The sequence below is a fragment of the Macrobrachium rosenbergii genome, chromosome 41 (assembly GCF_040412425.1).
Source record: "Macrobrachium rosenbergii isolate ZJJX-2024 chromosome 41, ASM4041242v1, whole genome shotgun sequence".
Taxonomy (NCBI): Eukaryota; Metazoa; Arthropoda; class Malacostraca; order Decapoda; family Palaemonidae; genus Macrobrachium; species Macrobrachium rosenbergii.
In genome coordinates, this window is record NC_089781.1 from 77,788,306 (window position 1) to 77,815,138 (window position 26,833).

Below are 26,833 nucleotides of genomic sequence, written 5' to 3' on the forward strand. Positions count from 1 at the left end.
ATGTCTGCCCATTATGAATCATAAACACCTCTTTTCCCTCTATAAAACATTTTTGCTGCTTCTACCATATTTTTAATCAAGATTCTACTCTCTCTCTCTCTCTCTCTCTCTCTCCCCTGTGTGTCTGTCTCTGTTTCCCGCTCTATCAATGGACTCCAGCAAACAGGCTTTATTCATCCCACGATAAAACTTTACGTCCGTGGTGCTAAGTTTTTTACTCATGGTTTATTTTCATGTTAAGTCTTTACCTTTACAAATCACTTTCTACGCACATCGCTTCCATTACTCTCTCTCTCTCTCTCTCTCTCTCTCTCTCTCTCTCTCCCTTAGCACAAGTGGTACCGCACCTGTCTCTCAAGCAAGGACACCCACATTCGATCGTCGAACGGGTGCAAGGAATGACATGTAGACAGCTTACTTAAAAATTCTTGTGCCTCTGTTGACTTGACAGGGAAGGGATCATTAATTATTAGCCAATTGCCGTGAGACATACTTGGCGTGGAGAGAGAGGGAGAAGAGAGAGAGAGAGAGGGAAATTGAGAGAGAGAAACGAATAGTGGATGTGAGTTTCAAACCGTCAAGTCCACGTCCTATTGGCCATTTACCTTATTTCTTTTTCTTTGGGAAATGATACATTTTTTTTTTCAGGAGTCCAATAATTTGAATTTATGTATGTGTTTTCAATTCTAATTTTTTATTGCTGCATTTTCATGGTGTTTTCATGCCATCATGAATGTGTAAATAAATATTCTTTTGTTTTTCAAAAATTTGAAACAGCTCTATTTTACACAACCTAAAGCTGACACGCACGCACGCAATCACATATGAACAGGCACGCACAGACACACACACAAACACACACACACACACATATATATATATATATATATATATATATATATATATATATATATATATATATATATATATATATATATATATATATATAGATATGTATAGATAGATAGATAGATAGATAGATAGATACACACACATTATATATATATATATATATATATATATATATATAATGTGTGTGTATCTATCTATCTATCTATCTATCTATCTCTTCTTCTTCTTCTTTTTCTTTTAACGTGCTTTTATTCCCATTTTTGTATGGGGTAAGCACGATGCCTTCTTTGAAGGACTTTTGATTTGGCTTTGGGGTAGACCTGTGGTCTCGATCGGCTGCCATGCCTGACATCGCTTAGACCCCGGTACGTATGTTTCATGTATCATACCAGACCCAACGCCCTTTCTTCCCAGCAGCGAAAGTTATTGCGCGGGTATGGCGGGAGTTCGAGACTGTGAGATGTTTGTTATGTTTTTAGAAGGTGTTGTAGTGGCTTTGTTTTGTGTGTGTATTTAGTCTGTAACATCCATTTGCTTTTTATGCAAACCTATCCGTTGATTACATATATAATCCCGGGATGTCTACACGGATAGCAAAGTGTCTGCCTCTCTGATCAGCCGGCTTGCGGGATTGAACCCGCGCCACAGACCTCTACGAAAATAACCGACTGAGCCATCGAGGCTCTATCTATCTATCTATCTATCTATCTATATATATACATATATATATATATATATATGTGTGTGTGTGTGCTTGTGTGTGTGCCTGTCCATGTTCATGTGCGCATATGCAGTCACTCAGAAAACTAATACCATCAAATGTACAAATGCCTAGCTGACACGAATAATTTCACCTTCAAAAGATATGAACCTCCAGTTGAAAATTTCAATTAGGAATCTATTCATTCGACTTAATAGCATGAAAAATGCTCGTTTTGATTACCACTTATTCATAGACGGATGAACGTGGGCACTTGAAAAAAAGACTTTGTTAGTAAAATTTTCATTCTGTGAATATATATATATATATATATATATATATATATATATATATATATATATATATATATATATATATATATATACATAAAAAAAAATATATATATATATATATATATATATATATATATATATATATATACATATACACACACACACACACACATATATATATATATATATATATATATATATATATATATATATATATATATATATATATATATGTCTATATATGCATATATATACATACATACATACATATATATATATATATATATATATATATATATATATATATATATATATATATATATATATGTGTGTGTGTGTGTGTGTATTAACAGCACAGGAAAAGCTTGAAAAGAAACGACGGAGTGCTGAGTACTTTCGTGTAATTAACACATCTTTGTACCCCGAAAATGTGTTAATTACATGCAAGTACTCTGGCACTGTTGTTTCTTAACAAGCTTTTCATTTAACTCAGGCAATAAGCAAATCACGTACAGAATTTTGTGATTTTGTAGTGTGTATATATATATATATATATATATATATATATATATATATATATATATATATATATATATATATATATATACTACACACACACACACACACACACATATATATATATATATATATATATGTGTCCGTTTTGTATATGCATGTGTAGATTTTCTTTTATAGCTTAAATTGGCTATTCCTAGTGCAACTCTTGTGTTCCGAAACCATTTTTCATTAATCGGTCAATATGACAGATAAGTCACCTCGTTAATAAGCCGGATTAAAACTCGTGTAAGATGGATCTTCTTCCAGACGGTCTGGTAGGGAATTTATATCTGACCAGTAGAGTTTGGATACCCTTAGAACTTAACCTTTCTTTCCCAACCTAACTTGCCCAAACCCAAGGAGCAACGTACTGAAGATTCCTATATACTCTAATTCCAACCAAAATTTTCAAGGTGACTGAATACTACACCCACTAATGCTCATATGCATCTAATCAAGATCTCAGTCATTTTAATTTAATACTCTAGATATAATTTTTTTCAAATTCAGTGTAACCAATGCTAACGAGTCTGAAGGTCTTCAATATTGTGTCCTGACAACCTACTGCATAACATATCTTGGGCAATACTGACCTGCAGGTTACCATGACATAACAGTGAAGTTCTCAGACTCACAGGCTACTTTTAAAAGTGCAAGAAAAATCTCAAATTGGAAGATATGGAAGGTAGTATGAACGATTGTGTATACGTTTTCATTTAAGATTGTCACAGCAGATAATTCAAAATCAAAAGCTCATTTTTCAAAGGAAAATGCAAAAGAGATGGACAACCTAATGTCCTTTTAATCATAGAGGAAACAATAGACCCTAAGCCTCTTGAAGGAAAGAGGATTGCAATAGAGGCCAGCAAAAATAGAAGCCGGGAGAAAATTCTAAAGCTTATCAGTAAGGCTAAAGAAATATTCATGATAATCAATAAAAGAACTGAAAAATAAAAGAAAAAAGGTCTATTTTTAAGTTACCACCTGCTAAAACCGGCCGGGTCCAATCTCCGGGGTACATCTTGCGAGAGAGTTCGAACAGACCACTTTATAACTTGTTTTTGCACTTCGCTGTCACCTCTAAAATACTGGTATTGGAAAGGAGAATTTCTTATAAGGAATTCTTGACGGACCGGGAAGATTTACTCTCTTTCCACTTTATTCTATGCTTTCTCTTTCTTTTATCTTTCTGTTTGTGTTCTCGTTGGGGAAATCTCCTGATGTCTCTGTGAAAGAAATTGTTTATTCCCTGTAAGTAGCAAGTGGATAATATAAAATATTTTAACGAGGTACGCAACATAAACGGTATTTTTGACCAGTCAGCAAAGGGGAATTTTCATTAATATAAATTTTTAATTTAAAATGCCGTAATTCACGTCATGGAAGAGAGAGAGAGAGAGTGAGAAAGTGAGAGAGAGAGAGTGACAAAGTGAGAGAGAAAGAGAGAGGGAGAGGAAGAGAGAGAGAGAGAGAGAGAAGAGGGGGTGTTAGGCCTTACCGTTGTTTGTTATCAATCTGATTATCATTAACTAAACGGTGATGAGGGACTTATGAAGACATCACCTCCACAGCTTAAGGGTGTGAGACATCTCTTTCAATTTAGACATAGGATAGACAGAGAAACAACTGAGAGAGAGAGAGAGAGAGAGACAGGGAGAGAGAAAGCTAAGTAGACGAGATATTCGAAGCTCCGAATGAGTTATAAGATATTTTTTTCCTGCAACTGCAGACAGTGATGGTTACCTTTCGTCGACTTTAAAGGACTTTCGGTGGATCAGGTGAATTAAGTGTTAATGCTGTTTACTACTGAATACTTTACAGTATTAAGTTTGGTCAAATGAAACAAAGAAATATATATATATATATATATATATATATATATATATATATATATATATATATATATATATATAGATATAATTATATATATACATATATGAATGTATATATATATGTATATATATATATATATATATATATATATATATATATATATATATATATATATGTATATATATATATATATATATATATATATATATATATATATATATATATATATATATATATATATTCATATATGTATATATATATTATTATATATATATATATACATATATATATATATATATATAAATATATATATATATATATATATATATATATATATATATATATATATATATATATATATATATATATATATTTCTTTGTTTCATTTGACCAAACTTAATACTGTAAAGTATTCAGTAGTAAACAGCATCAACACTTAATTCACCTGATCCACCGAAAGTCCTTTAAAATCGACGAAAGGTAACCATCACTGTCTGAAGTTGCAAGAAAAAATATCTTATAACTCATTCGGAGCTTTGAATATCTCGTCTACTTCTCTCTCTCTCTCTCTCTCTCTCTCTCTCTCTCTCTCTCTCTCTCTCAGTTGTTTCTCTGTCTTTCCTATGTCTACATTGAAAGAGATGTCTCACACCCTTAAGCTGTGGAGATGATGTCTTCATAAGCCCCTCATCACCGTTTAATTAATGATGATTAGATTGATAACAAACAACGGTAAGGCCTAACACCCCCTCTCTCTCTCTCTCTCTCTCTCTCTCTCTCTCTCTCTCTCTCTCTCTCTCTCTCTCTCTCTCTCTCTCTCTCTCACCACTCTCTCTCTCACTCTCTCCCAACACACCCATTCACTATCACAGAATTCAACATGCATAGGCCGTGTATCCACCATCAAATAGTGACACCTGGAAACTGCAACAACCCGTCAATTCGTACCTCTTGCTGATATAAGCATATACAGTAAAATGATTATTTATGGTTATATATTAGAATGATGTCTATTCATTTCTATCTTTTATTAACTCGTATTTGTATTTATTCAAAACCATAAATAACCAATAGCCTTACATTCCTCCACGAAGGGAATGATTTTGTTTGATACATTATTACGTCATCACCAAAAGTACGAATTGGCAGGGGGTGTAGATGTCAGACGGACATGCATAGCGGTAATTTTTTTTTTATACCGATCTAGGCATGCGCGTATGGGGAAGAATTTCTTACGTCTTGTCTTCTCTCTTGCTCTCTGTCTGTCTGTCTGTCTGTCTCTCTCTGCCGCTCTCTCTCCTTTTCAGTCAGATCAGGACAATAACGGAAAAACAATTGCAACTGATGAAAGACATATCAGCAGGTGTAACTATTCTCGACACTCTTTCCACCAAACAACTCAAAGCGGCAACGATTTTATGAATCAAAATCACGAATAATTTGCACTTTTAAAGCATTTTGTTATGCCAAATATATTATAAAATATTGTATACTAATTTAAATTTAAGACTTTGTAATAATACATTTATAGAATAATACGATTTATATTTAACAATAATAACGGTTACGCTTACACTGTTGGTGATATATGGCAACGATTCCTTTCACATAGCGGTGGGAGGGAAGCTGGAACTTCGTCGGGTTCCTCTAGTTTTATGCCCTGTAGGTTTTCAACGTTGATTTTACCGAGGTAATAAATAATCATATTAATAATTCTCATAAATCATAATACAATTCACTTAAATTCTGATAAAAAATTGATGTTATAGTGGATTTGGATGGATTGTTGTAGGTTAATCATATATCTGATAGCGCCTGGAAGAAAAGGTGGAGCATCAGATGAAAAACGAGAATTAACCCATAAAGCACTGAAGGGAAAGGTGGCGCAAAAACGAATATTTCATTTGTTTTGACTGTGTTTGTATGTTTGTCACGGGGTAGGGATTTGACTTTGAGTTATAAACCTTTCTGGGGTGACATAGAGGCCGTGTGGGAAATATTGTCAGGGTTTGTCAAGCGGTTCTGATTTCTATAGCGTCCAAACAAATATAATAACATTCATTTATATATATATATATATATATATATATATATATATATATATATATATATATATATATATATATATATATATATATATATATATATATATATATATATATATATATATATATATATATATATATATATATATATATATATATATATAGGCCTATATATATATATATATATATAAATATATATACATGAATACCCAATGCAAAAGCTGAATATGATTCAATCAAACCCAGCGAGCCTCTACAGAACTTGGGAGAGATTTGGGTCCCTGGTAGGTAACTGACCATTAAGTATTGTTTTGCTAACAGACTGGAGAGTGAACTGAAACTAGCAATGTCATTTCAAAATACTTGCAGAGGGATGGAATGCAAACACTTTCTGGAGCCACCCTTTCCAAGGAAATGATTCACATGGTTACATTTTGAATATGTATACACACACACACACATAAATATAAAAATATATATACATATACATACATATATATATATATATATATATATATATATATATATATATATATATCTATATATATGTATGTATTGTGTGTTTTGTGTTTCTGTTTGTGCATGCATGTGTGTCTGTCTTTGCCTCTCTGTGCATACACACACATACATACACACACACACACACACACACACACACACATATATATATATATATATATATATATATATATATATATATATATATATATATATATATATATATATAGCATTTTTAACATAAGCCACGCTTTCCTAAAGGCTTGGTGAAAAGTCCGTTATCATGGAAACCAGTCCTGACATGTACCGAAATAACACTTGAATAAAATCCATATTTCGCATTTGCATTATTGCGTAATCCAGGAATGAGACGAGTGGGATATTTTTCGAGTAAATATTTTCAGACTATTTGCGGATATATTTGTGAAGTCATATTTTTGCTAAATCCTGATCCCGGGATTTTTGTAACGCATCTGTACCCCCTTGTCATTGTTTGATATTTTTCTTGAGAAAGGAGAATTATTATTATCATGGTCTTATATATATATATATATATATATATATATATATATATATATATATATATATATATATATATGTAAATATATATGCACACCACACACACACACACACACACACACACACACACACACACACACACACACACACACACATATATATATATATATATATATATATATATATATATATATATATATATATATATATATATATACTGTATATATATATATATATATATATATATATATATATATATATATATATATATATATATATATATATATATATATATATATATATATATATATATATATGCACAATCACTTTGGTTGCAGCTACTACCATAATACTAACAATCGTTTTTTCTTAATAAAGTAGCAAACAAAAGCTAGGCGTAAATATGCATCATAATGACATACAGAGGTTCATAATATCCACGAAATTATAAGTCTACTTATGTGTCCGCCAATAGTCAGAAAATCTTTAATATACTCGGAAAAATATCCTAGATGTTTTATTCCTAGAATCCGCAATAATGCTAATGTAAAATATGGATTTTATCCAGATGTTATTTTGATACATGTCAAGTCTGGTTTGCATGATAACGAATTTTCCGCCAGGCTTTTAGGAAAGCGAGGATTACGTTAAAAATTATACTTACGTTAATATATTTAAGATTTATTTGTGAATGTTATAACAAACAAAATCAAGAATTTACTTTACTTCCAAAGTACATGTTCTTTTCCATTATCTCATCTTGAACGTTTTTATTCTCTCTTAGATGTAATGCAAAGAAAGCAGAGGTAACCGATATTCAATACCATTTCATCAGCTTAATGAAAATATATTATTCAGATTTCTTCACTATCTCTTCTCCTTTATTGTCGATTCTGTTGTACTGTTCTGCATTTATTTCAGTTAAGAGAAAGTCACAGGAATCAGAGTTGGCCCTTGATAACAATCCAGTTCTATAGCAGCTCTGCAGTTATGCTATTCACACTTATTAACCTATATCCTCTTCTCATTCCCCCTGTATCGACTCGAGAGACATGGTCTAGTCTGTCTTGTAATAGGACTTCAAAGTCTTTTTGTCTTTCAGTGAACCTCATAATTTGCTATTCCATCAAGCACCTCTTTTATCCTTCTTTTATTCTACTCTACTCGTTTCGCCTCTGCATCTATAAACCCATCCAATTTTATTATCAATTTTTCCCAGTAATACTTACTTTCATAATTACGTTCAACACACCTATAGCTACTCTTTCCCTCGTATTAAAATTATATACCATTTCTCTACTTCAAACAAGAAATGGACAGATATACCGTAGCCATTACTTTTATCACCAGTACATCCGTAATTTCTCTCATTTTCAATCACCACACTAATTCATTACTTATCAAAACACTCTTCGCCATGTAACTACCAAGTATTCTTATGAATATTTCGCAACTCATCTCACCAACGGTCAAGACCCTCTCTTAACACATTTCTCTAAGGCTTTGGTACATGTCTTTCACTCTAGGTTCCCCAGATCAACCAGTTTCATCAGCTCCTCTCTTACAACTCACCCTGTATTGAAATCTCCTAGGACAATAATATTTATCTACCCTCGTGTTCAAAATCCAGCTTTATTTAAGAGTGATTGATTTTTAAGTGTAATTGATTTTATTTTCCAGTTTTAATATTATCTTTCGTATATGTTCATTTTTAACACAACATATACTGTTGTAAATTATAGATGTCTTGAGGATGTGACCACAGGTCAACAAACGTCGACTAAGACTAATAGTAAATGTATAGACTGAATCTCTGAGTGTTCCTGCATCCTTCCCCTGCCTCCTATCTATCTATCTATCTATCTATCTATCTATCTATCTATATATATATATATATATATATATATATATATATATATATATATATATATACATACATACATACATACATACATACATACATACATACATACATACATACATACAGTATATATTATATATGAAAACATTACGTCGATTACACCACCAAAATACTAATATTTCCTTTTAATTAGTAAAGTAGCAAACAATGACCAGATATAAAGATGCATTACAGAAATCCCTAGTTTCAGATTTTAGCGAAAATATGGGTTCAGAAATATGTCCGCAAATAGTCTGAAAATATTTACTCGAAAAAACATCTCACACTTTTCATTAATAGAATTATGCAATAATGGAAATGCAAAATATGGATTTTATCCAGATGTTATTTTGGTAATACATGTTAAGACTGGTTCCATGATAACGGATTTTACCAAGCTTGTAGCAAAGCGTGAATTATGTTAAAAATTAATTTTTTAATATTACAGCAAAGGAAAATCAGGAAGATATTTTACTAACATAGTACATAATGTTTTCCATTTCCTCATCTTTTCATTAATGAGGATTCCGCCCTATTGCACTGGTTTTATTCTATCTTAGATCCAGTGCAAAGAAAGTAGAGGTAACCGCTATTCAATAACCATTGCATCCGCTTAATAAAAAATATTTTATTAATGTTTCTCTAATACCTACTTTTTCTTAATTGTCGATTCTGCTCTGTTGTTTTGTTTTCATTTCAGACTAGAAAAAATCTATTGGGAAATTAGTTGGCCACAATGAAAGTTAATTCTACAATCTTTCTGAAAATAAGCTTTTCACATTCATTAGCAATAATCGTTTACCCCTTCCTTTCTATATTAACACCAGAGACTAATCACGAAAAAAGATCGTCAATTTTATATTCTTTTTTATATTTGCTCTTTGTCATTTGGCTTCACTTTTTTGTACAGGTTTGCTACTTCCTTATTCCCTTCTCATAATCTTACGCTCTATTTCTTGCTCAACCTTTTATCTGTTTCTTCTTTTATGGTTTTACAGACTTTTATCGTTTTTTTAATGATTTGATGATTTCTTCGTCGGTCCTTAATATTTTCTACGAAGACTGTTTTCAGTCATTTTTGTTATCTATTACTCTTTTCTTTTTTATCTAGCTTCAGTCTTCCTGTATCTTTTCTGCCTCTTGCAGCCTTTCATAATTTAATTCCTGTCGATGGTAAACGCTCCATAACGTTATGCATGCTAAGAAATTTACAATGTTGTGAAAAATAGTTTGCATAATAAAAATCCACAATTATATAATAAACTAGACTACTATGTAAAATACAAAAGCGAAGACTTTCGAACACCGCAAGGCAGATCAAGGAGGTTGGCGCAACTGCCGGTTGAATTCGGAATTACCTAACAACACCCGAAGCAGTACTTCCGTGATGGGTTGTTTTATCTTCTCGCCCAGCCCTCCCCGCCCCCACCCTTTTAAAACTCTTCATAGGAAAACTGCCCTCTCTCTCACTTTGCATTTTAATGTAAACGCTGATGAGGAACGCCGTTCGGATGTTCGAAAGTCTCTGCTTGTGACCTTTACATAGTAATACAATTTACTATATAATTGTGGATTTTTGTGCTATGCATCTTCACAGTCCTTTATGCGGATGATTGACCGGTTTGTTTACGTGACCGGAAGTCGAAAAGACTAAAGACGATGTCATAGTTTTAGCCAAGGTCTAGGTTTTGGGGGGAACCGGAAGGAACTAGCCGTATATTCTGATTTCCCATATTTTACTTTCGTGTCAAACGACTACATCGATCTTGAACATGTTTTGACCTTCGATGGCTCATAAATTGAAGCTTATGACCTGAAACTATTGCACAGAGATTCTAAACAATCTGCGGGTTTGATTAACATATCTCAGTACTACATATAAAGATTTCCTTTTTCATTCTTCCTTGGCTTAAACGTGGTGTTTATTCCTCGCGAGTAATCTTCAGTTAGTCTTAAGGTGCCCTACACGATCAATATTAACCATCAATTTTCTGGTATTGTCGAAACTATTGAACGTTTGAGGTTAAGATTGAATGGTTGTTCAATGCTTGTGAAACAAATGACGTGGTTGAAGTTGACTCAATAACAAATGTTTGGTCTGAGGGTGTTATTGGGCAAGATACCTCACTTTTTTACCTCGTCGTCGTCCCGATAACATGTCTGGCAGTGGAATAGGGGACAGTAAGAACTTCAAGGAGGCGGAGAGAGAATTCCTTATAGAGTGCATTCGCCTTTATAAGGAATTACCATCATTGTGGAAGATAAAAGCGGATGATTATAATGACCGCAACAAAAAGAGAGAGGATTACATCATACTCCTCAAGAAATATAGGGAAAGGTACCCAAAGGCAGGAGTTGAGGATGTGAAAAAGAAGTTCAGTTCATTAAGGACGAACTTCCGCAAAGAGCTGAAGAAGGTCCAATCTTCAAAGAAGTTGGGTGCAGGTTCTGAAGATATCTATGAGCCAACACTGTGGTCTTACACCGAGATGGAATTTCTTCAAGACCAGGAAATTCCTGAATCTATCTCTACGATAAATGATGCTGAGGACTCTGACTCGGCAGGTGAATTAAATTTTTAATGATGAGTAATCCTAAATTTTATAATGATAAAACTTAAAATATATATATATATATATATATATATATATATATATATATATATATATATATATATATATATATATATATATATATATATATCTGTCTATGTAATGAGAGAGATTATTTTGACAGTAACTGAAATTGTAAGATACATGTATTTATTTGTGCAAAGCTTGTATAAAAGTAGTGTAATAGGAATTAATGCAAAATATATTTTTTTTTTAGTTCCATAAACATGTAGCACAGTAAATTGTAATTTTGTAATGTAATAAACTTTACATTGCTTAAGGCAACGTTATCTAATCTTAGAATATATGTAGTTCCTCATTGGGTGGGTGGGTACCGTTCTCAGATATCACTCTGCTGGCCCCACGTTCGATTCTCCGACCGACCAATGAAGAATTAGAGGAATTTATTTCTGCTGATAGAAATTCACTTCTGGCTACAATGTGGTTCGGATTCCACAATAAGCTGTAGGTCCCGTTGCTAGGTAACCAATTGGCTCTTAGCCACGTAAAATAAATCTAATCCTTCGGGCCAGCCCTAGGAGAGCTGTTAATCAGCTCAGTGGTCTGGTTAAACTAAGATATACTTGACTTTAGAAAATATGTAACTTAATTAAAAATCTGAAAATAAGTAAGTTATGACCTATTTGCTCGTCTGAAATACATAACGTGTAAATAAATTTTTACTTGATTATTACACTAAGCTAGGATAATTTACTTTATTTTATATGATAATTTTATTGCTTGTCTTGTCATGCAAGTTTCCCTTCAGAGTTGAAATATTCACAAAAAGTATCTCTGATTTGCTTGGCTAGAAATGAAGAACGATTGTTGTGAGTATGTTGCAAATCTGTCAAATTCGTATTTGCTCTGCATGGCTCTTGACCAGCCTCTATGTTTTCAACGTTACCAATTTCTTCAACGTATTCATGTGAATTTCTCTTTGCTAGATAATTAAGTAGATGGCAACAGGACAAAACAATTAGTTGTGATTTCTCTGGAGACAACAAAATAGCCCGTCTCAAGACCCCAAAGTGAGCAGTTAGCATGCCAAATGTACTTTCGACTAGGCGTCTTGCACGACTTAATCTACAATTAAAGATTTGCTTTTTCACACCCACTTCTGTCTGAGCATATGGCTTCATTCGATTTTCTGACAATGGGAAAGCATTATCACCAACAAAGACAGATGGAAGTTTTCCCATACTGTTTGGCAAACATTCTTCCCAACTTTGTTTCACCAAATACTCCTCCATCAGACACCCTACCATTAATACCTACATCTGCCATTAAAAATTCATACTTTGCATTTACTACTGCCATAAGGACTATGCTTAAATGATCTTATAACTGTAGCAAAAAGATCCGGAATGGGCTGGCCTCTTGATCTCCACATGCTTCCCATCGATGGCTCAAATGCAATTTGGAAAATTCCATCTATCATTGATTCCTCTGCAATATTTTTCCATTCATCTCTTGTGGTTAGTAGCTGTAAAGATAATAACAGTGAAAGTACTTATTAATTATAAGTTATAAATTCATCCAGCAATTTGCATACACACATTTTTGTTACGTGATTTTTAATTCAATTATTTATAATTTCAGACCGATTCTCGTGAAGCAGAGCGTCCCCACGCCAAGGAAAGAAGGAAGGTGGATGAGCAACGAGAACTACTGTAGTATCCCTTGTATGCAAACGTCTTCGAGGAATTGAAAACAAGTATGAAAGACAGGCATCTGCTTGGGCATTGGAATTGCAGGAAATGGATTCAACGGAAGCAGTATATGCTAAAAAGGCTATCAATGACATTATGTTCGAGGGTCAGATGGGGACTCTGCATCGGGACTCTGTCGTCATTAATCGGCAACATAACACCGCAGGCACCTCCAGTGGTATTCCAAAATCCTCAGCCACAAATAAATACAAGATCATTCCCATTGTAAATATGGCCACATCTGATAGCTCCCAACAACAAAATAACATCTCTGCATTCTTTTCTAATTTCAAATAAGTATGTTCAAAACCATTAAAATTGGATGCGAAATAAAAAAAAATTTCTTATCTTAATATAATTTTGTAGGCATTTTATAATGGCTCTGGAAGTTTCCATAACAATGATGCTGCTAATAGAATGCGGAGACACGGCAGTAAAAAATTTCAAGTCTCCTTCAAAGTGTTACGACCTGTAGCAAGAGATCTTAACGCAAGGTGATTGATAACCGTTCAGTTGGTGAGATAGCTTCTCTCATGACTGTGTCTCTTTTGGAGATGAATAGAGTCACCATAAACAAAAACTCCTCAAAGCATTCACTGTTCATCCTTAAGAAATTCTTAAAATCATTAGGCTCACTTAATTTCATGTGTGTTAACAGATTTCCATAGCTATATTCATGTCTCCTCTTATAACAGTCCGTCATCCAGCGACGCCTTTTTTTTTTATCCAAACAAAGTATCAATGCAACTGAAATGCATGCCGTATCCAAAACAGGTAACATGTTACCTGTACGAAGCCTAGTGAGGAACTACAGATTGACCATTAAAATTGAGCCGCGTGGGGGGATATGATTGACTCAATCAATATTGAGGAAAATCTTTTTTTCATGCCAAAAGATTGATCGTGCAGGGGCACCTTTACATAGGTAACGAGGCACCATATCGGTGGGATATTGTTAAGATACCAAGTCTCTAGTATTTTTTATTACATAAACAATAAATACACAAAGGTCAGTACTAACGGTAGATACTGTATTAACATCTACTCATATCCGACTGTTGTAATTCTAACTGATCGAAATTCCAGAAGCAAAAGCATGTTCTGGCTTTGGAACAACATAATTAACTCCAATAATAGAGTGACAGCTCTCTGGCGTGACAGCTAACGAGGTCACTGACGCCGACCAAATTGGAAATGAAAGGAGTCAGTAGCTTGCTCAAAGGATGGCGGTTTAAATATAAAAAAAAATCGAGAGATGATTAAAACACCTGACAGAAATACTATGCTACTGATTTCCTGTCATGTCATGCAATGAGTGTCCCCAAAGCATAAAATATTCGGAACATTTCGCTCGCACCTTCCATACATTTTGCATTCCAGATATAAATTGACATCCCATTTGGGCTACATGCCAATATTGCCTCTGTTAAACATCGGTTTTATTATTTTTCCGGCCTGAACAACATTCCGGTGGGTAACAAGGTTACACGCTAATGAGTGTCTGATTGACGTGAACGGTGAACGTTTTAGTTTGTAAGAGGTATTTGCATATAGCTGCATGTTTGATAAATTTGTGCAAGATGAGCTTTAACGTACATATATAATTCGCATATGATGCATAGTATATACAGAGAAATGCATATATAAGCTTCTAATTTATTGTACATGTAATGATAATATAAAGGTACATTGGATGAAATTTTATTTATTAACATGTGTTTTATTTTTGTGAAGGGAGACAGCGTACTTGAAAGGTAAGTCTAGTTATTGTCGAATATTTTCTGTCCCAAAAATTGTCGTTTTTATCCCGTGGCATTGTGATTAGAGGAAAGAATATAACAGTACATTATACATGTCATCTCTCTCTCTCTCTCTCTCTCTCTCTCTCTCTCTCTCTCTCTCTCTCTCTCTCTCTCTCTCTCTATATATATATATATATATATATATATATATATATATATATATATATATATATATATATATATATATATATATATATATATGTATATATATATATATATATATATATATATGTATATATATAATATACATATATATATATATATATATATATATATATATATATATATATATATATATATACATACATATATATATATATATATATATATATATATATATATATATATATATATATATATATATATATATATATATATAAATATATATATTGTAAGCAATGTTATTATGAAGTAATAAAAATATTTCCAGGAATTTGTTGGAATCCGTTATGATTCAGTTGACTGGCAGAAGAACCTAAATATAAGCCAATGATTATTTTCTTTTGACCCTGTAATAAAACATGTTCCAGAAGGATTTGAAAGTCAAAATAAAGAGGATTACCAATAGGTAGATTTCGATGTTAATCGGTTAACAGTTCTGTGACCTCCCAACCGTATCTGTATTCCCTTAGGACTTTTGTCCACCATATATATACGCCCTTGTTCTCTATATACCTTTACTTCCTGTGACCATGTCTTGGTAATAAGACAAAAGTACTTAGCATCTCTTGTTTCACTTTTCTTCATGGCTGTAACTTTGTTCGTACAATCATCACGTTTTTACCTTTTGCGTGATTTAAAATCAAGCACACACACACACACACACACACATATATATATATATATATATATATATATATATATATATATATATATATATATATATATATATTTATATCACAATTGTTCTATGCATTAATACAATTAATAATATATCCAATTTAAAAGGATGATATATAATTGAAATATTTACTAAAAACTTTATCACTTTCAGGACTAATTGTTCATCAGTACCCATAATAAGTCATTTTTAGAATTATATCAATTAAATACCATCCTGTTTTAAATGATCCATTGTTTATTAAAAGGATGAGCCAGATATATAATATATTTATCAGAAAAATATTACATTTATTTATAGGATATATACTGTCCTCATCATCTGGTACCCATAATATTTTCAGAATTATATATATCTGCTAAACACCATCCTGTTTAAATATATATATATATATATATATATATATATATATATATATATATATATATATATATATATATATATATATATATATATATATATATATATATATATATATATATATGTGTGTGTGTGTGTGTGTGTGTGTGTGTGTGTGTGTGTATGTGACTCTTGCATCATATTCTGATGTTCCTTCTGACATATCTAGGGTAACTCCAGTACCATAAGAATGCATATCCGTAAATGTACTCTCATTTCCAAGAAAGGGAAAAGTGTCAGACTAATATGAAAAATGATAAAAATGTTTCTGAAGGGTGACACTTTACATAGGAATTGACGCTCCGTATTTTCTGGCAAAAACCGAGAAGAATCTACAAATATGTCAAGAGCTGGCTTGAGAATTCGTCTCAGAAATATTTCCCAGCAGATGCTTCGAGTGATGCCTTGCTTATGCAGAATACAAAATGATACAGAGTTTAAAATGTGGAAGTCATTTCTTGGTAAAAACGGCCAGAAAGATGAGAGAGTTATTCACCAGCTGTGAAGCTGATACATTGCTTTGGCTGTTAAATGACCGTCTTTCAATTAATAAATGGATTGATATAAATGAAATTGGACTGTATCAGGCTTGCTTAAGAAAGAAATTATAATATGCACCGTATAAGATATCAATCAAATTATTTCTTTCATTTTATTTGTTAATGGCCTTTCAAGTTTCTGTGGCCCTGCAAATACCCTTTTCTGTCTTTTAGGCCAACCACTGAAACAATTATACACCAATAATTTATATATTATTATTATTATTATTATTATTATTATTATTGAAAATGAAAACACCCTTGTATTGGACAACATTCGTAACGGTTTCTATTCTATTTATATTCCTTTATCAGACTGACTACCCAAAGAAAACATATACGAACTATAAGCTGGCAAAATTCTTTCTTCTCTTACTTTCACTTCTCTTCTGTCCTTCCACATTTTTATGGGTTATATCGCCATCCTTTATTCTTTCACATTTTTGCTGATTATTTTATTTCCCTTTTACCTCTCTCTCTCTCTGACTGAGGGGAAAGAAAAATATCACGCATCCGCTTTCTGTGGCTTGGAAATGTGAGCTATGACTTTGAGCCATTTTTTTGAAGGTCGGGACAGAAGGGCAAGTCCATGCATTCCGATTAGAGCAGAGGGTCTTCTGCATTACCACCTCACGCTCGGCATTTCTTCCATTTATTTTCTGTTCCTCTTCGAAATCTTTCTTGCATGACTTCCTTATGAAGGCTTTAGCTCGAAGACATCATCTTGAAAACAGTGAGAAATTATCTGGTTAATATGCGATGAAATGAATGATATATTTGCGTATGACTGATAGAAATAAAAACCCGAAGACCCTTCTCTCTCTCTCTCTCTCTCTCTCTCTCTCTCTCTCTCTCTCTCTCTCTCTCTCGCGCGCCTCGAATCCTGAGGTATATTGTTCATGTAGACCTGCATCCTGTCTTCGAACAGGCGGGGAAAGGTCCAGACTGGGTGCATTTTACTGGTACTTATTTGTTGTTGGCTGTTGTGGCTGTAGAGAGAGAAAAAATAAAAGGCGCAAGTGATCAGCATCCAGTCAAAATGAATACCATCATACCTTAACCGAAAAAGGAAAGCCTGGGACAAAGTACTCTTGCTTCGAGCGATACTCTCTCTCTCTCTCTCATTTATAGACCGATAAATGTTGATGCTCGTAAGTTTATGAGTGATTGTTTTGCTAATAAAAAGTCATTCAGCGTAGCCTCTTTTTATGCGACTGATTTCTAAGTCGGTGATTATATATATAATAATGTGTGTATATATACAGTATATACTGTATATGTATGTATATATACATATAAATACATGTATATATATATGTATATACATATATATATATATATATATATATATATATATATATATATATATATATATATATATATATATATATATATATATATATATATATATTTATATATATATATATATATATTAAATATATATATATATATATGTAGATCTTTCTCATTGATAAATAGTGATATTTGTAATAATAATAATAATAATAATAATAATAATAATAATAATAATAATAATAATAATAATGGTTATAATACGCAGGCATATATATTTATTGAAAGGACAGTCTCGCTTTTAAACGTACACTTGACATGACTAGCAATTTTGGTTTCAGACTATGTTTCTAATTGGTTTTAATCCTTTGAAAAAAGAGTGATAATAATAATTGTTATTCCTCGTTGTAAAAACCTTTTAATTACCATTACGTTAAATGGAAAGAACGAGGAAGTTACCTGCATCACAAAACCTTGAAATGACCAAATTATTTAACTACCAAAGAAAAGAAGAACGTGTCCTGTTGATTATAAAGGTGAAGACGTTTTTATAATCCTGCTCATACACCTTGGCAACCAAACTTTCTCCATCTAAAGAAAACCAAATGGCAACCATTCGATTCGCAATAAATGTTATGACGGTAATTTTAAATGCACAAAAAATCCAACTTGAATTCCAACCAAAGAAAAAAAAATTCTTTAATGAAACAACGTTTACCGGACCAGAACAGACTTTAGACTAAAGCGAATGCAATTAACAATGACTGGGAGAATTCCTAAATGCTCACCCGCCAGATAATGCAGAATATTTTTGAGAGTTTTATCATTAGTTGAAGTTTTAACCTTCTTTGTGATCGGCGAACGAGGGAGAAAGAGGTCACCGATATTGAGAATGATAGGAATTTTGGTGGTAAAGAGTCTGTTTGTAGTCTTTATTAGGCATTTTAGAAATAATTTCTTCCGTTAGAGTGAGTTTATTTATATTCCTTAGTTTCTTTGCTATTTTGTTACCATTCATCTACCATCGACTGCAATTCAGTTGACATAAATGCTCCAATATAACATGTTCAAAATAGACTCTCTTTCTACAGTACATCAACGTGAATATTTGAAAATTTCTGCTGATCACTTACATACAACTAAGGTACAAGAAAAACCAGCTCTCTCTCTCTCTCTCTCTGTCTGACTGTCTGTCTCTCTCCCTCTCTCTCTATCTCTCTCTCTCGCATACACACACACACACACACACAAACACGCGTTTGTTACAACATTTAAGCCGGGGAGAGGAGAAATTCCGAGCAAGCTGATAGATTCATGATGGGAGTTTAAAAGTTCTTTACTTAAAGGAAAAAAGAACTTAAAGGAAAACAAATGTTCCTCGACGGCGGAACATAAATAACGCTTCGCATCGATTCTGTCGAAGCAGAGATCGAGCCCATTCCCCTACATCTAAGGGTAAAAAGCACCCATTGATCACCGTCTGGAATGCTTCATCATCAAATGGGAATTAACAGGAACCTCTCTAATGGCTGGAATTTAGATCCCTACCAATAAGCCTTCAGGAGCCATTTCGAGATCTTTGCGTCTTTCAAGTATTTTTGGGTTAGTTATGAATCATTTGGAAAGACTATGGACTAATATTTAATTCATCTCTCTCTCTCTCTCTCTCTCTCTCTCTCTCTCTCTCTCTCTCTCTCTCTCTTTTCAAACTCGTTTTCAAATTGCAGATTAAATGTTTCATTGGTCGTTTCATCTTCACAATTTCACAATTAACAAAGTATCTAGTAAAAAAAAAAGATTTCCTGAAATTTCTCTAAACCCCTATTGATACAAATATTTTTTCATTACACTTTTTTACCTTTACAGGAAGTGGATATGTAAAGTGTTAATCATCCAGTTCTCGGCAAACTTTTATTGGATGAGCATGTTAGCCTCAGATTTTTTCTGCCTTGTTTGTGACCCTTCTCAATCTACTCAAATCTTGTCAAGAGAAGAGGGTGAAATATGTTTATGATAAAACGAAGTCCCTTCCTTTCGCTTTAGTAATTAACCTTCAAATGACCTATGGTGTATTCGTCCATTGATAGTAATAGTAACTATAAAAGTTAATCATCTTCACACTCCACCAGATAGGGGATACTGAACTGCTGTTTGCTCTATAAATAAAGGGATATGTATGTATGTATATATATATATACACACATATATATATATATATATATATATATATATATATATATATATATATATATATATATATATATATATATATTTCAGAAAATATATTGCTACAAGTTTTAAAGGACACATATATGCATTTCATAGCTTCAATGCTTTAAGATGTGATGAAAGAATTTATGGAGTCAGATGGAAGTAGGTCGAGAGACTCGAGGTAAAATCTTTGTGTTCAACAAATAGTTTGATTCCTCAGCAATATTGCCAGTCAGGTGATCTCCGAAGTGTTATGTATATTCGTGAGTACGTGCGTTAATTTGATCTAGATTACGCCAAAATCTGCCCTAAAAGTGAGTTTGATCGTTCATTAACGTGATAGAACTGCAGTTGTCTAGACGTAGCTTTGGAGAGGATCCAGGCTTTGAATCGGCAGATAAGGTAGAGTTTGAAATCTCTGTTTTTATGGGAGGAAATTGAACTTGTGATTTTTTACCATGATTTTCTAATCATTATGAACTTTTGAACTGGTGTGGGAGATTTAATATGAATATTCATACCTCTTTCATATTATTGTTTTGTCATGTTACGTTTGCCATATCTTGGCTATGCATTTTACACTTTCCATTATTGTGTTTTGCATTTCATATATTTTTGGGAGTTTTCTATCGTGTTTAATTCTTCCGACAGATGTCTGTGGACAGATGTCGGTGGACAGTGTGGACTGGTTTCGAATAACATGTGGTAGACTGTTTTTTTGACATGACTAATTATTGATTTGGGAGTATGTGTGAGTTTGATATTTTCAGGCTATTAGCCATAGTGAGACTTCGTTAATCAGAAGTGTTTTACAGTTCAGAGTTTAGTTATCTAACTCGATATTTCATTTATTATGCATTTTAATCTTTGCTTTGTTTTGTTCATTTCTTGTTGGGTTATTTGAATAATAAACCTATTTTTGTAGAAACTATTGCGTTTCTTTAAATGGTCCATTTAATTGATTTGGTGAGAATGAGTGAGATTCGGGTGGGTGAACTTCGGAAAACGATGAGAGAGAGAGAGAGAGAGGCGATACACGGTGAGAGAGAGAGAGAGAGAGAGAGAGAGAGAGAGAGAGAGAGAGAGAGAGAGAGAGAGAGAGAGAAAGAGGAGAAAAATAGATGTAAGTGTTATCGTGAGCGAACGTTCATACGCCTCCGTTTCATGAATAAAGATCGTTGAGCACGTTACGTACACTTTCAAAAAAGTGTTAATTCTGTCCTGGTTACAGAATTAAATGGTGGCAGCGGTGTCTGAATTAAATGTTGGCAGCGGTGTCTGAATGAAATGGCGGCAGCGGGTGTCTTTTGATTTTAAATGGTGGCAGCATGATTTTAATGTCTTTAATGATGGCGAAAGAGGGAGATTACTAAAAAGACTAATTGATAACGTTGATACCCAAGGCGACGGGGCCGTGAGCGCCATGAGTGGTTACCCTCAGTCTTAAGATAGCGAGTTACACAGTGGGTCGGATTACGTGGGCTGGGGAACCTTTCTTCTTTTTCCGTTTCTATTCGAGTACTGGGAGTGGGGTTGTGAAATAGATCTGGATGATTCTAGAGCAATTTTGGGGTTAACAAAATACCCAAATAAGTGTGAATAGTGGCGATTGTGAGTTAATTACGCAGAGTGATGATTCAACTAGAATCGCTGGGTGTCTTTTGCTTAGCCGTCGAGTAGGTGACGTCACAGGCTGCACACAGCTCTGTTGAGAGATAGGTACTTCGTTTTCTGTTTCAAAATTGGTAAGTACCCCATTCTCGTAAGTTCGCAGAACGCCGTTTTCTATTCTTATTTTAGAGGAGGTAACTTGTGCCTTTCTCTAGTGTTCTTTTTGGTTTCTCTTTTTTATGTTGTTACGCTCAGGGCGTGTGGTTACTCACAAAATGCCGGACGATGCAGCAAGCACATCCCAATTAATTGTGGTGCATAAAGTGACGAACATTAGTGCAGGAATTACAAATTTTAAAGGGTTAGTTGATGGGAAGCCAACCCAAAACATAGAAACTTTCATTGAGTCAGTGAACAATTATCTGAATTCCAAGAAAATTACGAATGGCGCTGAAGCTTTAACAGAGGCTAAGTCATTTCTGGATTTAGATAAAGGAGATATTAAACGAGCACGCAGTTTCGGGTTCAGAAGGTGTAAAACTTGGAATGAACTGCAGAAATTTCTACGAGCTACTTATGGCGGAGTTCAACGTGAATGCGCAGTTCGAATTTTGCGAGTTTCTCAAAATAAAGAAGGGCAATGATTCACTAGTCACATACAGTGCGAATTTATTTGATGCAGTAGTTGAGTTAAAGAAATCTATAACAGGTTCTCCATGGGTAACTGGAAATAATATCTCCTTAGATAATTTTGAAAGATTGTTACACTTTGCTTGCCTTTTAACGTCGGTCCCAGATGTAATTGTAGATAGTTTTGATAAGAGAATTGATGTATGTGTGTGTATATATATATATATATATATATATATATATATATATATATATATATATATATATATATATATATATATACAGAAGAGAGAGAGAGAGAGAGAGAGAGAGAGAGAGAGAGAGAGAGAGAGAGAAGTGCATATATGTCTGTAAAAAGTGCGATTGTGTGGTAAGCAGTTTTTCTTGCTTTTTATAGGTAAAGACTGAAACAAAATTATTAGTGTAAGGCGAGACGTCTCTGTCTGCTTCCCAACTATTAAAGTGTTGTTGTGGAAGAGCTGGCTTCCATAATCAGGGTAAAATATAGCCTATTTGACCATTGCCAACCGGAAACATTATCCGCAATGTAATTGGAGCGTCGTTCTAGCGGGACATCTGGAACACGACTTGGGGAAAATATTTGTCCGTGAATGCCGCCATGTTATCGGTGGGGGATCTCTGGTGTTTGAGATTCTAAGCAGTCATGGTGGCTGGAATTGGTGCCGTGCTATTCTTGGCGATCTGTGGTGTTGGGGATTGTGAGAAGTGATGGAGTCTGGAATTGATGCAGAGTTTTTGTTGGGAGTATGTGGTACTGGAAATTGTAAGAAGTGATGGAGGCTGGAAGTGATGCCGTGTTACCGCTGGAGATCTTTGGTGTTGGAAATTTTGAGAATTGTTGGAGGCTGTTGTTATTTTATTGTTGGTGATCTGTGGTATTTTAGATTCTGAGAAGTGAATGAACCTGGAACTACGCTGTGTTACAATGGGTGGTTCTCGGGGTTATGGAATCTTTGAAGTGGTGCCATATCCATACATACTTCATGCATACATGCATTTATACATACATACACACACACACACACACACACACATATATATATATATATATATATATATATATATATATATATATATATATATATATATATATAAAAGTGTCTGTATGCATGTATTATATACACACAAGAAAATACCAGTGCTCTAGAAATCCTTACTTTTAAGTTTTTAATGCAAGTTATCCTCAGGTGCAAGAAGGATTAAGACTAGCCAAACGCTAGAAAAATAAGGTCAGTGTTTATTATTCAGTTGATTCTCTCTGCTTTACATCGGGTTGCTAGTTTAATATTGATTGTATTAATTTTATTTCTTACTTTGAACTTCTTGTTCAGATTTTCGCTACCTTTGTATTTTTTTTGAACTTGTTATAAAATGTATTTTAGGTATTTTATTCTGTATTTTATTCTGCTGAACTTGTTCAGATGGTTGTCCCGACCACTGCTACCATTGCATGAAAGTATTTTATTCTGCTGAACTCAGATGTTACCAGATGGTTGTGAACCCGACCACATTGCTACCATTGCATGAAAGTATTTTATTCTGCTGAACTTGTTCAGATGGTTGTCCCGACCACTGCTACCATTGCATGAAAGTATTTTATTCTGCTGAACTTGTTCAGATGGTTGTCCCGACCACTGCTACCACTGCATGAAAGTATTTTATTCTGCTGAACTTGTTCAGATGGTTGTCCCGACCACTGCTACCACTGCATGAAAGTATTTTATTCTGCTGAACTTGTTCAGATGGTTGTCCCAACCACTGCTACCATTGCATGAAAGTATTTTATTCTGCTGAAGCTTGTTCAGATGGTTGTTCCGACCACTCTACCATTGCATGAAAAAGTTTTATTTTCGGAGAAATCATACAGCTGGAAAGCAGGACAATTTCTTATACATAGCAATGTTGCCTCCTATGTTTAGAGCAAAGTCTCTAATATGATTGATTTTATTTTCTACCATATCTATCTGGAAAATAAATTAATTTTCTCACATGCCGAACATGGGTGATTATTCCACAAGAAAAGTGTAAATGACTGAATTGTTTTCAACCTTATTCAGAATTTATCCATAATAAGCAAGAACAGTAAATGTAGACGAACAAATCCTCACGGGGAAGAGCAAATCTGTTGAAAAAAGTAAATATAACTAAAATGGACCATGAAACGTGTTTTGAATACAAATTGGAAAGACTATGGAATACATTATCTATATGCCATAATAAATTTAAAGTCAATTTAGACCTTTAAATCCCGTCATAAGAAAGAAATGGAATTCAACAACATGAAGCAACTATGACCGCATCGGAACGAGATAATGTAACAAACTTACAAACTGAGAAATTTTGTTTGACGTTTCCTGCAAAGGTTTACTGACTACAAATTCCATACAGAGATAGAGCAGAGCCCATTAAAAAAAAAAGGAAATATAACCAAAATGGCACCTGGTATTACTATTGGGATTATATCCAACGTTATCCATACACATTGCGTACATTATAAATCATTCCGGAGAACGGACAAACTCTTCGCGAAAAAGCGCAGAGGTTATTAAAAAAAAAAAAAAAAGGAAAATGTTAGCAAAATGAAAGGACACAAACGAGAGTTCAAGGGAAGAGCTGCAACGGGGAAAAGCTTTGGATAAAAGAATAAAACAGAAAGAAAATACAGGTCAAAATGCTGGCTAAAACCCAGGGTTGGTATTTTGATTGTATGGTTTACACCTAATAGGATCCCGGTGTCCAATTAGTGAGGATACAAATCCTATGTCTTTCAATGGATTGGGAAAATGCAGCCGGAAAACCGAGGATATTTTGTGCCAAAACATTCTTTAAATCCCTCACCTGGGCGTCGGTGTATTTTATACTCACTTTAAATGATATACTCACATATAAATACGTTGATATCGAGTCCCCCATGTCTGTACACAACAGACACACAAGCATGCGTATGTATACACACATACATACACACACACACACATATATATATATATATATATATATATATATATATATATATATATATATATATATATATATATATATATATATATATATATATATATATATATATATATATATATATATTTTTTTTTTTATAAAGGTGTTAAAGGTAGCATTTAAAAAAGCAAATGGGTGTTACAGACTAAATATACAACACCTTCTAAAAACATAACAAACATCTACATATGAATACCCGCGCAACAATTCTCGCTGCTGGGAAGAAGGAGCGTTGGGTCGGTATGATACATGCAACATACGCTATATAGGCAGGGCAGCCGGTCGAGATTTTTCTACCCCAAAGCCAAAGCAAAAGTTTATAAGGGTGTACCCCATACAAAAAAATGGGAAAAAAGCACGTTAAAAGAAGAAGAAGGTAGCATTCTCACCTATCAAGCGCTACGTACCGCGTTCAAATCTTGGAAGAGGAAGTATGAAACGGGCACACCTCGAGATACTCGACTGTTGTGGATCGCAACCAGGCTAGATGAGGGCACGGGATTAGCAACCTCCTCCCAGAACGCATGCTGAAGACGGACTGCTAACACCCTTCGGAGCCCCCATTATTAAGAAAAACTACTTGATGAATCAGTGTCATTATGTCTTTAGAAATAGTCTAGGTCTTTCTTTTTCATTGATAATCAAAATCCTCTGTATGAACAGTTTCTTAATTATGTATTTGTGATAATTTACTTGAAACATTTTTGAATTATGTAATCAGCATATGCGGTGCTTTCTAATGTCTTTTTTTTTTAAATTTTATTTGACATTTGAAAATGAATTAAAAGCTTTGATCTTTCACTCACAATTTTTAAAAAGAGAGAGAGAGAGAGAGAGAGAGAGAGAGAGAGAGAGAGAGAAAATTATTATTTTGTTATTGCAAGGCTTTCCAGAGAAGAGATTTACCCTAGTGTATCGGAAAAGAAAAGCAAAATATATTTCAAAGAAGATTATTTCGTATGATTGT